Source organism: Apodemus sylvaticus, chromosome 7 (genome assembly GCF_947179515.1).
Source record: "Apodemus sylvaticus chromosome 7, mApoSyl1.1, whole genome shotgun sequence".
In the NCBI taxonomy this organism is placed as follows: Eukaryota; Metazoa; Chordata; class Mammalia; order Rodentia; family Muridae; genus Apodemus; species Apodemus sylvaticus.
This window is the reverse complement of record NC_067478.1, coordinates 22,516,361-22,529,829: the sequence shown is the minus strand read 5'-3', so window position 1 is coordinate 22,529,829 and position 13,469 is coordinate 22,516,361. Positions and strand designations below refer to the sequence as shown.

Sequence of the window (13,469 nt, the reverse complement as noted above, 5' to 3'; positions counted from 1 at the left end):
CCAAACCTAAGATTATAGGTATAGAAGAGAGAGAAGATTTAAAACTTAAAGTGCCAGTATCTTCAACAAAATTTTAGAAGAAAACTTCCCTAACCTAAAGAAAGAGATGCCCATGAACATACAAGAAGCCTACAGAACTCCAAATAGACTGGACCAGAAAAGAAATTCCCAGCACATGATATTCAAAACACCAAATGCACTAAACAAAGAAAGAATATTAAAAGCAGTAAGAGAAAAGGGGCAAGTAACTTATAAAGGGAGACCTATTAGAATTACACCAGACTTCGATGTAAAGAAGACGATGAAAGCTAGAAGATCCTGGGCAGATGTCATAAAGACCCTAAGAGAACACAAATGTCAGCCCAGACTATAATACCCAGCAAAACTCTCGATCACTGTAGATGGAGAAACCAAGATATTCCATGGTAAAACCAAATTTACACAGTATCTTCCCACAAATCCAGCCTTATAAAGGATAATAGATGGAAAATGCCAACACAAGGGGGGAAACTACACCCTAGAAAAAGCAAGAAAGTAATCTTCCAACAAACCCAAAAGAAGATACCCACACAAACATAAAAATAACATCAAAAAGAACAAGAAGCAACAATCACTATTCCTTAATATCTCTTAACATCAATGGACTCAATTCCCCAATAAAAAGACATAGACTAACAGAAATATTTTTCATGTAAATCTTTAATTTTTATCAGAAAATGTTTGTAATTCCTCTTTCAATTAATTTAGTAATGTGTTTTTTATGTCTACTATTTTATCTGCATTATTTTTCATGATAATCTCCAATTTTAACATGTTTTTCTATATATTTCTTCTATTTTATCAGAAATGTTTTCCATGTAAATCTCTTATTTTATCACAAAATGTTTTTAATTCTGCCTTCAATTAATTTAGAAAGGTTTTTTATGTCTACCATTTTATCTGTATAATTTTCCATGAAATAGTCGATTTTAACATGTTTGTCTACTTATTTCTTGAATTTTATCAGAAATATTTTCCATGTAAATCTTCAATTTTACCTGAAAATGCTTATAATTACACTTTGAATCAACTTAGAATTATTTTTATGCCTACCATTTTATCTGTATAATTTTCCATGATCTTCAATTTTATCAGAAATATTTTCCATGTAAATCTTCAACTTTATCAGTTTATAATTCCACTTTCTATCAATTTAGGAATACTTTTATGCCTACCATTATTATATCTATATAAAATTTTCCACGATAATCTTCAATTTTAACATGTTTTTCTACGTTTCTACAATTTCATCAGAAATATTTTCCACGTAAATCTTCAATTCTATCATAAAATGTTTTACTTCCCTTTTCAATTAATTAAGCAATGTTTTTATGTCTACCACTTTACTCTTTAATTTTCCATGAAAATTGTCAAATTTAATGTGTTTTTCTATATATTTGTTCTATTTTATCAGAAATATTTTCCATGTAAATCTTCAATTTTATCATAAAATGTTTTTACTTCCCTTTAAAATAAAAGAACATGCTTTTAAAATAAAGATCAAACTGGCTTCATTCGGAGATTAAAAAGAGGTTCATTATATGCAAATTAATAAATATAATTACCATATAGACAGAGTCAAACATAAAAGCACAGGACCATCCCAACTGATCAGCATTTAGCTAGGAGGATGAACAAAACCTTGTCTTTTGAAAGAAACTGAGTGGAAATGGTAAGTGAAATAAACTGGACTCAGAAAGGTAAACATCTCACATGTCTATCATAAGGGAACCTAGAAAAAAAAACAAGGGCAATATGAAAGTAAAGGGGAACAGGAGGGAGACCAGAGGGAGGGAAAGAAGAAAGCGCAAGAGTACAAATATGATCAAATCATATGCTTTTATGAAAATATCACAATGAAGCCCATTATTTTGTATAATATGTGCTAATAAGAAACAAAAGGAAGCTTTGTGCTTTTTAAATCTTTTACATTGTTTTATATTTTTTATTTTTTAAAATCAAGACATAAATACACACATTATTTGAGGCTTACACAGGGTGAGAATTAATATCATTATCTTTTACTTATGCATCTTGCCCCATTAGGTGGTCAGAGATAATAAATGCACATGAAGCCATCATCATCTGGATCCTTCCTAGAATCTATTTTAGTTACCTTTCTATTGCTGTGGTAACATATCATGGCCACAGCAACTTAAAAAAGAAGTTTAGTTGGGCTCATGGTCCCAATAGGCTAGCGGCTATGATGGTGGAGTGAGGGCAAGGGGACAGGTGGCTGGAACAGCAGCTTAGGGCTCACATCTTGATCTAGAAGCAAGAGTTAGAAAGCACAATTGGGAATGGTGTGTCTTTTGAATCATTATGGCCATAACCAAGTGCTACACTTGCTCCAACAGGACATGCCTCCTAATCCTTCCCTAGATGGGGATCAAGCATTCAAACACGAGCCCATTGAGGGTATTCTCATCCACACCAGCACTACCTGCAACTCTTCTTTTCAGAAATATGTGCATGGCAGCCTGCCTGCTTCCCTTTTCTAGTGGATTTGCTTGCAAGCAGATTATGCTTCATGAAGTCTCTTATTAACAAAAATCTATTGGAGTTGGGGGTCCATGTTTTCAGACTCCTTCTCCTATTATTATTAGTATTGCTATTGTTGTTATATTATTTGAGACAGGGTTTCTCTGTGTAGGCTTGGCTGTCCTGGAACTTGCCCTGTAGACCAGGCTGGATTTGAACACATAGGTTCACCTGCCTATGCCTCCTGAGTGCTGGGATTAAAGCAGGGCACCACCACCTGGCTGTTTTCAAGGAGAGGGGAGGGCGGAGGAAGGGGGAGAGGGCAGAAGGGAGTGGGAGAGGGAGAGGGAGAGACAGATTGATTCTGAGAGATTCTATTTTTATTTAAAAATTTATGTCTGTGTATACTCAGATAGGTTTTATGCCTACAGAGGGCAGCTGTGCTGAACTCTTACAGCTGGAGTTAAAGGTGTTTGTGAGCCAGTAGGAGCTAAACTTGGGGGTAGTGCTGCAAGCCATTTCTCCAGTCCCATTTTCAAACTTTTTAAGAATTATGTTGAGGTCTAAATAAACCCCTTACTTTACATTTTCTTGGCAGTTAATGTTTTTCTTTTCATACAGTTTCCTTTCCCCCCATTTTCTTCCAAAGTTCTGGGTGTAGAAGACAATGGGAATGTTTTTTCTTAGCTCTTACTATAATTTTTTAAGACCATGTAGGAAAAGTGGCAGTCCAATGTTGGCCAAAATATCATTACATGGCACAAGACTGTTTATATATATATATGAGCAAGCAAACAAATTAAAAACCACACAAAAATATCCGATACTTGGTATTATTAATAAGAAAGCAATAAGATTATGACACAAAACAGCTAAATAAAGTAAAATCATAATAAATAAACGGAGTAAAAGTTATGACTTTTAAGAGGATGAATAATGCTAAATGCTTTCTGAATGTCACACTATATTATCAAACTTTGTAATTATAATTGAAACACAGAGCTTAGAAAACAATAAAACTGACTAGGACATAATTAAGAGCACATTAAAAAAATAGAACCATATCCAGAAACAGCACGTCATGTAAAACATGGCATAAGGCCAGGCCGAACGCTTAATTTGAACAATAAAAACAAGTGACCTGTGAGATTGAGCCGACAGGAGGGATATAGAAAATGCATTAGGATTTAAATGTGAAAGAATGCAAATGGCAAGGTAAGAAAATACAATTTAAAGAAACGTAATGGAAGAGTAAAATATGAAATTCAATTTGGAGAAACAATTTCAAGAATGAAGATTCAGTGTCAAAAGTCACTGAACAGAAAAACTTAGAAAATGTGCTCCATTTATTCACAAAGTATGTATTAAGCATCTGGGGGTGATGGGATTCAGGTAGCAATGTGATGGGCCAGGAAGCAGAAGCACATGCAGTATGAAACCACTACAGTTTACTCACTATCATATCCCCAACATGTAGCCACTGCACAGCATGAAACAGAAATTCCACAGTATCTTCTGGACATATGAACTGTCAGATTCCCCAACTGAGGTAGAGGAAGGAGACAAAGGCCTAGTGGAAAGATTTCTAATAAGAAAATGCCAGATTCTTTGACCTGACTTTTCATGATCTTACATGTGACCATCAACAGAATTCATTGATTAGCTTCTGTCCCAAAGACAGCGTTGTTATCCTACTTCTTGGTCCCATTGATGTCCCCTATTTGTCCAGCCTTGACTTCAGCTAGGTCTTAACACAGGTAATATTCTTAGTACATTTTGGAACTGGGCTTGTCTTCTAAATGAGTATATTAAGTACTCATGTACTACAAATAGACAATTACAGGCAAAAAACTGGTCTTGTGGAGGCCAAGAGTAATTAATAGGATAAGGGTGTAACTCAATTGGTAAAGTGTCTGCCTAGTATGCATGAGGCTCCTGTGGTCCAGCCCCAGCATTGAATAAAAAACTTGGTGTAGTGGCACACACCTGTAACCCCAGCATTTGGGAGGTGAAGGCAGGAGGATCAGAAGTTCAAGGCTATCTTCTACTACACAAGTTCAAGGCTATCTTCTACTACACAAGTTCAAGGCTATCCTGGACTATGTGAAGTCCTGGCTTTAATGAAAAATGAGTAGTTAGCAGCCAATTAAACAAAACCACTTAAAGAAAAACATTTGAACTATCTTTAGTAGTAATTCCAAAAGGAATTATTTACTTTGAAATTCAATGGAATTCAATTTGGAGAAAACATGATAGTGAGATCATATGAGAAGGCAGAAATGAAAAGCAAAGTTCATTTTCAAAAGTTAAAGAGAAGACATGATGTAGTCCATGCCAAATGCTGGGAAGAATATGAAGGCTGAGGATAGAGTCAAGAATTAGAGAACAAAAAATTGAGAATAGACAAGGGTTGTTATAGATACATACACACAAGCATGTACAATAATTAAACCATTAATTATATAGAATATATGTATACAAGTAAGCATGGTAATTAAAACCAAGTAAATACCAATGGCAAGGAAACAATGATAAATGGGATTAATCAGAGTCTTAAAATCAAAACATATGTATGAAGAATTAGTAACTGATAATTGGTATGCTACCTACTATAAAATGATTCCAAATAATCCAATAGCATCCTACACTATTCACAAAAATCCAAATGAATTAAAAGATTTAAATTTGAAAAACATATAAAAGTATAAAAAATAAGTTTCTAGTTTATTCACTCTCAAATCTCCATGTAATTAATACACAGCATAAACTGAAATTCAATAGTATTTTTGATGTTATGGCAGAAAAACTAAATTAAAAGGCAGTTAAAAAGGTTTTTCCCTGTAAATAAAGAATAGATCGAATAAAAAAATAAATAAAAAAAATAAATAAAAAGGTTTTTCCCTGGGCTGGAGAGATGGATCAGGGGTTAAGAGCACTGAGTGCTCTTCTGAAGGTCCTGAGTTCAAATCCCAGCAACTACATGGTGGCTCACAGCCATCTGTAAGGAGATCTGATGCCCTCTTCTGGAGTGTCTAAAGACAGCTACAGTGTACTTACAAATAAATAAATAAATAAATAAATAAATAAATAAATAAATAAATCTTTTTTTTTTTCCAAAAAGGTTTTTTCCCCTAAAACAATATAGACTATTGTTACCACCCTTCATTGCTACCAGAATGAGATGGTAAGATCCCATTGCTAGTATTGTAAGAGTGCACTTTGGTCACAGAACATAAAAAAAAGAAAAATCAAGCTGGAACTTTCTCTATTACATGGGGCCTTCAGCTGCCTTTAACTGTACAAGATTCATATACAGAGTCAAGAAGACAATGGAGAATGCAGTGCCTTGTACTAACTCTTGTATCAGAAGGCACTGCATTTCCAGATTCTAAAACAGTAATGGCATATATTAGTAACGAAACAAATATTTATGGATTACTAAAGTCATCAGACATTTTATCCAGAAGCATTCTAGAAAATACAGTAGAATTTAAGAATTTTTGGTTCAATATGGAAATATGACCTTTAATTTTCCTGCTATGACTGAAAAGTTCTTAGGGCCCTTACATACCTAAAACAGATATCCCACAATTTGGGAACAATGATAAGACTTAACAAATACCTTTCAAGAATATATGTTTAACTCTGGATATATAATACCATCTCTCCAACAACTTCATATATTTGAGGCCCTTGTTATAACAATGAAACAAGCATGAGACTTACATAAAATCTCTCTCTCTCTCTCTCTCTCTCTCTCTCTCTCTCTCTCTCTCTCACACACACACACACACACACACACACACACACACACACAGCTTTTGTACAAATAGTGCGGGGGATACCAGTATATCCATTTGCAAAAGAATGAAGATGGGGCCAGGTGGTGGTGGGGGCAGCAGCAGTGGCGGCGGCGGCGGGGGCGGGGGCGGGGGTGCATGCCTTTAATCCCAGCACTTGGGAGGCAGAGACAGGTGGATTTCTGAGTTCGAGGCCAGCCTGGTCTACAGAGTGAGTTCCAGGACAGCCAGGGCTACACAGAGAAACCCTGTCTCGGGGGGAGGGGGGGATGAAGATGGGCCTGACTTCATATACAAAATTAACTCAAAATGACTAGGACTGCAGTTACATACTCAAAAACCCACAGGGGTGAATGAATGTGACCATGATGATCCAGTAACAACAGTAGCAGCAAAGAGCCAAGTTCTCTCCCGCAAAGGCAGGTAAGGAAAGGCAGGAGAGGAAAGTGCAGTCCACAAAACTGAAGAATTTTCAAATCAAGTATGTGATAAAATACCTGAAGTACATCAACTCCTTTTTGCCCTTTTTCTTCTTACTTGTGTGTATGAGCACATCTACATGGGTGGCTGTTTACATGCAAAGGCCTTAAGTTGTTACTGGGAACCTTTCCTGATTGTTCTTCCATTTATTATCTTTAAATTTTTATTTATTTATGGATATGCACCACATACATGCAAGAGCCGGAGGAGGACAGCAGAAGCCTAAGATCCCCTGGAGCTAGAGTTACTATAGCTGTGGCCTCTACGTACCCAAAGGAAGGAAACTGAACCCCTTCTTTGCAAGAGTACTCTTGTTTTTTTTTTAAAGATTTATTTATTTTATTTATATTAGTACACTGTAGCTGTCTTCAGACACACACTAGAAGTGTGCATCAGATCCCATTACAGATGGTTATGAGCCACCATGTGGTTGTTGGGAATTGAACTCAGGACCTCTGGAAGAGCAGTCAGGTGCTCTTAACTGCTGAGACATCTCTCCAGGTCCCTACCTGACTCTTTGAGTTCATCAATAAGGTAAGTCTTCATAACAAACTTGTTCTGAGGATCCCAGTCTCACCTCCTAAGGTTGGACTTATAAGTAAATTGCCATATCCATCCAGCATTTATATGGTACTAGGGGGCATGAACCCCAAGTGTTTTAACCATCAAGCCCCAGGCCCCCATGATCAATTCTTATAACTCAACAATAACACCTGGATGTATGTCCCTGGAAAAATCAAGTTCTAATATCAAGTTAACTGGAAAAAAAATACTGCAATACTACTCCTGGGAATCTGACAAACACACATTTCCTAGAATAGCCAAATACTCCATTTTCAATATGCTAAGAATCTGGTTTTTGTTCATCACTTAAATGGAAAGATGACGTCAGGGTTACTGGACCCTAGATAACCACTGGCCTTTAGAAACTCTATGGCTTTCTAGACAAGCAAGAGATATGGCCAAATCAGTAACATCTGAATCAGGTCCTTCAGGAGTCCTAGAAAGATATCTCATGAGTGAAATGCAGTCTTCAAAACAAATGCACGAAAACTCTCAATGATGAGGAAGACAAGTGATCAGGAACTATCTAGCTACCTCCCTGAAAGTCTGAAGTGTTTGGGGTCCAACATACTGAATATCTGCTATGTACCAGATACTAGCCCCTTCCTTACCATGCCACCTTTTTCAGATAAACTTCTCAAAAACTTGGTCAAACAGCAATAGGAGGGGAGGCCCTCGGTGCCAGAAAGGTTTGATGCCCCAGCATAGCCGGATGCAGGAGCTGTGGATTGGGAGAGTGATAATAGAATGGCTCTTGCTGAGGTCAAATCTCCTCCTCCCCGTCCTCCTCTTCCTCTTTTTATTCTTTTCTTCTTTTTTGACAGTGTTTCTCTATATAACCTTGGCTGCCCTGTAGACCAGGCTGGCTTCTGCCTCCCGAGCGCTGGGATTAAGGGCATGCACCACACTGCCCAGCAAATCCTATCTTAAATTTAACAAATGATTTTCAGCACACTTACCTACTGGGTGATTTCTTTTTCCTTTGGAAGCACTATCTTCCCTTGCCTTTAACTACATGCCTTAAACTACAATTAGATTTTAAAGAAAGAATATAAAGCAAAAATCAAGTATGGGTTATTATTGGAAAATAATTTATTTGTCATTTTATATGTGTACAGGTATTTTGCCTCCATGTGTATGCATCACATGTGTTCTGGTGTGTGTGGAGGCCAGAAGAGGGCATTGCACCCCTTAAAATTAGAGTCATAAATAGTTGTGACCAGCATGTGGGTGTTGTATCATCTCTCCAGCTCAAGTATGGCTTACTTTTGAAATCCTTAAATGCCTCATTTAAGTACAGTGTGCTTGCCTATATGCAACAAAACATTTTTGGCCTCATTTAATTAAAAATCCCACAGTATGGATTCAGTTAGGTCACACACCTAACGTCAAGCTAGGTGCCCCTCATACTACCTCTTTATCATTTTATTATAGATAATAATTACTTATTATCTTATTCTAAAAGACTAGCTCTGAGCCCTCTTCTGTTGCTCATCTTGGGTCAGTGGTTCTCATCTGGGGAGCATTTGAAGCTCAAGGCTGCCTGCACTAAAGAGGCTGAGCAGACTGAGCAGCTACTTAGAGGCCTTCAATTGCTTCAACAGCAAGTACCTGGCCATCCAGAGCTACATAGCAAGACCCTGACTAAAAGGAACCAAAGTAATACCATCACACACATGCACACACACACACCCAACAGAAACCAACCAATCAACCAAAGAAAACCTTAAACCAAAACAAAAAACCTACAGTTACAATTTAGACCAAATAAAGAGAAACAAATTTATTAGAAGGACCGCAGCATCAGTTATTTTGTTGTCTTTTGTTTGTGTGTGTGTGTGTGTGTTGGTAGTACATGTACACATATGTGCGCGCCCATGTTCATTCAGAGAAGGCCAAAGAGGTGAACAGGGTTTTTCACTGATCCTGGAGCCACGCTAGCCAGCAAGCTCCAGTGATCCTCCTGTCTCTGTAATTACTGGTGACTCTACTGCTAGGCATAGATTTTTACATGGATACTGGAGACTGCAATTCAGGGCCTCAGACCTGTGCAGCATCTGCCTTACCACCCCAGCTGTGGTGTTTTTTTTTTTTTTGTGTTTGCTTTTTTTAAATTATTCAGTGTTTCCAATGTAAAACCAGAAAAGAAAGAAAATTATTCTCTTTTGACCAGAATTACACATTCAAGAGCACACAGAATTAGGCCAGCAAGTTGGTTCAGCAGGCAAAAGCACTTGCATGCAAGCCTGAGTTTGACTCTTAAAGGCTACAGTGCATCTGCATGCATCTACAATGCCATCATTCCACAGCCAGATGGAAGATGGAGAGAAGAAAAACCACCAGAAGGATGGTGGGCCAGCAAGCCTAGAGGAGGCAGCACAGGGAAAACAACAAAGATCCTGCATGACCAAGGAGAACACCAACTCCAAAAGTCATCTTTGGACTTGTACATGGGTGTACACATGCATGCACACACTCATCCTTGCACAATGCAGAGGCAAAACAGGCCAGGCACGAGCTTTAGGGAGTGGCTGACTGGAATCAGTTTTGACTACTCTGATCACTTTTACAATACAAAAAAGCCAGTTTAGTCTACCATTCATTCTCATATTCATTCATTCATTTATGCATTCATTCTCTCTCTTTCTCTCTCAAACTCTTCAGATTTAAAAATACTAGCAATTAATGCAGGATTAGTGATAAAACCTCTGTATGGGTAAACTAAAACATCCATGATCTAGATTCTATGTTAAGCTATTGGTTTGCAACCTCTGCAGTGAAAAATTTCACCCATACACTTCAACTTAAAGCTAAACATTTGTGCCTCCAGTCCTATGCTTTCTTCCTATGGGTTTGAACTGTAAAGTGCTTTTATGACACATTTACATGAAAGTTTAGCATCCCAATGTGATCTATGATTTAAATCTATCTCAAAACTATTCTTATGATGCTCTCTCTATTTCTGATAACAACCCCATTATTCACATTTTGGGCAAGCAGGTGCCCTGAAATTCACCCTAGAAAGTTATTCCTCTACCTCAACATTTTTGTGCCATTATCTTCTTCTAAATCTTATAAACCATGCCTCCTAAGTGCATCTCATAGATACATGAGCTTCTTTCTGGCCCCACTGCTATCATCCTGGTCTCAGTTACCATTTTATGTTTTAGCTACCTTGTTCAAATCATTTTTTTCCATATGCTGATCTTTCACAAACATATTTGGTCCAACAGCCACATTTCTATCAATTTATTCCACAAATATAGCCATTCGAATGTGAACTGGCATATTCATAGTGGTATTTATAATAAACTGGAAACATTTACATGCTTATCAATAGGAGAATGGAAGCCAGGCAGTGGTAGCACAGGCCTTTAATCCTAGCACTTGGGAGCCAGAGGCAGGAGGATTTCTGAGTTCAAGGCCAGCCTGGTCTACAGAGTGAGTTCCAGAACAGCCAGCGCTACACAGAGAAACCCTGTCTCGAAAAACCAAATAAATAAATAAGTAAACAAACAAACAAATAAATAATGGAATGGATAAATAATCTATATTGTAACCATACAGTGAAAGGCCATATACATCAAAATGGGTAAATTCCCAAGGGAATGCCACTATTGGTGTAAACAAGATACTTATCCAAAAAAAAAAAAGTTCAGAATAGTAAACAAAACCATTAGCAGTGGTTATCTACTCAGAAGGCATGGGGAAAATGTTGACTGGAATAGAAGATACTGTTGTTGAACACACAAGGAGAAGGGCCTGTTTTAAGAAGTACTGTTTTAAGTTCCTCCTGTGGTTTCTGGTGACTGAGGAAGTCAGTAGCAGATAGCCTCTGCTTACTTACCTTCCTCTATCATTCTTCCCACCTAATCCTTTAAGTTCCAACCACACTAACTTCTGGGTTCCTGAGGGGTTGGGGAGACCTATTCTTTTTTTTTTTTTTTAAAGATTTATTTATTTATTTATTTATTTATTTATTTATTTATTTATTTATTATATGTAAGTACACTGTAGCTGTCTTCAGACATACCAGAAGAGGGCATCTGATCTTCTTACAGATGGTTGTGAGCCACCATGTGGTTGCTGAGAATTGAACTCAGGACCTCTGGAAGAGCAGTCAGTGCTCTTAACTGCTGGGCCATCTCTCCAGCCTGAGACATATTCTCTGTTGTCTTAAGGTTCACGGTTCTTCCTTCTGTGTAGAATTTTGTCCCCTAAGCTTTAATTACCAACTCCATGTTTTCCTTCTGACTCTGTCTCTCATGTTCTTTTCCCAAAGGAATATTCCTCAGTTTCTGGACTAGGTGAAGATGAACATTTTAGGTACGCAGGAAACCTGTACTTCTCCTCTCAGAATTTAGCACCGAGGTAATGACATAACTGTGTAATTACATATGTTCATACCAGTTACCTCTTTAGATGACAAGAAACAGAAGTGCAGAGATCATATCAGATGCTTGTACCTTTGTATTCTTAGATGTGTCCTACCATACAGTTTGCAAAGCAGACTGTCACATATTAAATAAATGACTCCTCTTGCCTGTAAGCTTAAGAAAGCAGAGTCAATATATAACCAAACAAGGACAATGCAGTGTCCGGGTATTAAAGTAGCAGTCAGTTTGTGACAGTGGTTTTCAACTAGGGATAGCTTGGTCCTTCTCAGGGGATAGTTAGCAATGTCTAGAAGCAGTTCTGATTGTCTCTGCATGTACTACTAATAGCTAGGATTCTAAGTCAGGAAAGTGGCTTAACCATCCTCTATTGCAAAGGGTAGGCTACCGTGACAAAGTATTATCTGATCTAAAATGTCCACAGCGCCACATATGAGAAACCCTGATTGAGAGGAAGATACTATTCCAAAGGAGAGCCAATTCTACCCCTGACTCTGGTGGGCTTTGCTGTGGTTATTTTGTTGAGGGGCTGGGCAGAGTTAAGAGGATGTCAAGAAGAGTTTCAGAGATGTAAAACTTGAGTTACTTGTTGAAAGGTAGCACAGGCCAGTTCAACTGGAACTGAAATGAATCGCTGATAAATTATTACCTTCAAATATTCTGTACTCCATAACTGCCCAACTTTATTTCCTTCCTGCTCAAGCAAAATTTCCATTCTCTGAGGACACAAGGTTTTAGCAGAGCCTTAAGGGCAGATTAACTCAGACCAAGATAAAGTCTGATAATCACTATGCAGAATGCTAAGCTACTTTTTAATATATACAAATCTTATATGTGAATGTAAAGTATTAACTGCCTATTATTCAGGTTCTTGATGTATAAAGCTATCACTGAATTATTGGCCTTGACATAGACTTTTCCAAAGCAGCATGTATGTGTATGTATACACACACATACACACACACACACACACACACTCACGCATATAACAAGAATCAAACAAACCCCAAACCCCCAAAAACCCCACCAAACTTTGTATTCCTGACTGAGCTTTCCAGGTTGTGTAAAAGATCCATTTTTTTCCCCTCCACGAGTATGTCATGCCATAAGTTTTGTCAGAAATGTGAGACAGCCTTTTGAATGCAATAAATGTGAATAAATTGCATGCTAATCAGGAGCCATTTACTGATTTTTCAAGAAAGCTTTCAGTAATCGTCATGGAGACCAGTGAAAGAAACTGAGATAATTTTTAACGATGCCAAGGAAAGCCTGTGTTTACTACAACAGGAGTCTGCTGCCTGCTTAGCTGGACGCCCATGCTGACCTAGTATGGCAATTCCTAGGGTCCCTGTGCTTGATGCTCTGTTTACAAGAAACTGAGGCCAGACACTAAGGAAGAACAAAGAAAAATGTCTGGCACCAAAGAGGCGGGGGACGTTTTGTACATAAATGAAGATCCATGGAGGAACTCTTCTCCAAATTTGAAAGGCACTACAAATCACTGTCCGCTTACGTGTTCAAGCATTTATTCTGTGTTCTCAAACTATTTTCTACAAAGAAAATACCTTATAATTTGCAAACAGCAATTTTTCCTCCCCCTCTGCATCTGCAGACCATCAAGTAGGATAAAAATTTCCCTAGGCTTTATCAGAGTGGGAGGAATGGAAATAATGTGAGTACAACACAGTTCCGATGCAACATCAACTCCAAG

At 37.7% G+C, this 13,469-nt stretch overlaps 1 protein-coding gene across 1 annotated transcript in view; it reads right to left on the bottom strand.

Annotated features, from left to right (window-relative positions):
- Ppp2r3a (protein phosphatase 2 regulatory subunit B''alpha) overlaps positions 1-13,469 on the bottom strand; it is a 138,894-nt gene that overhangs the window by 124,643 nt on the left and 782 nt on the right. The window lies entirely within an intron of this gene.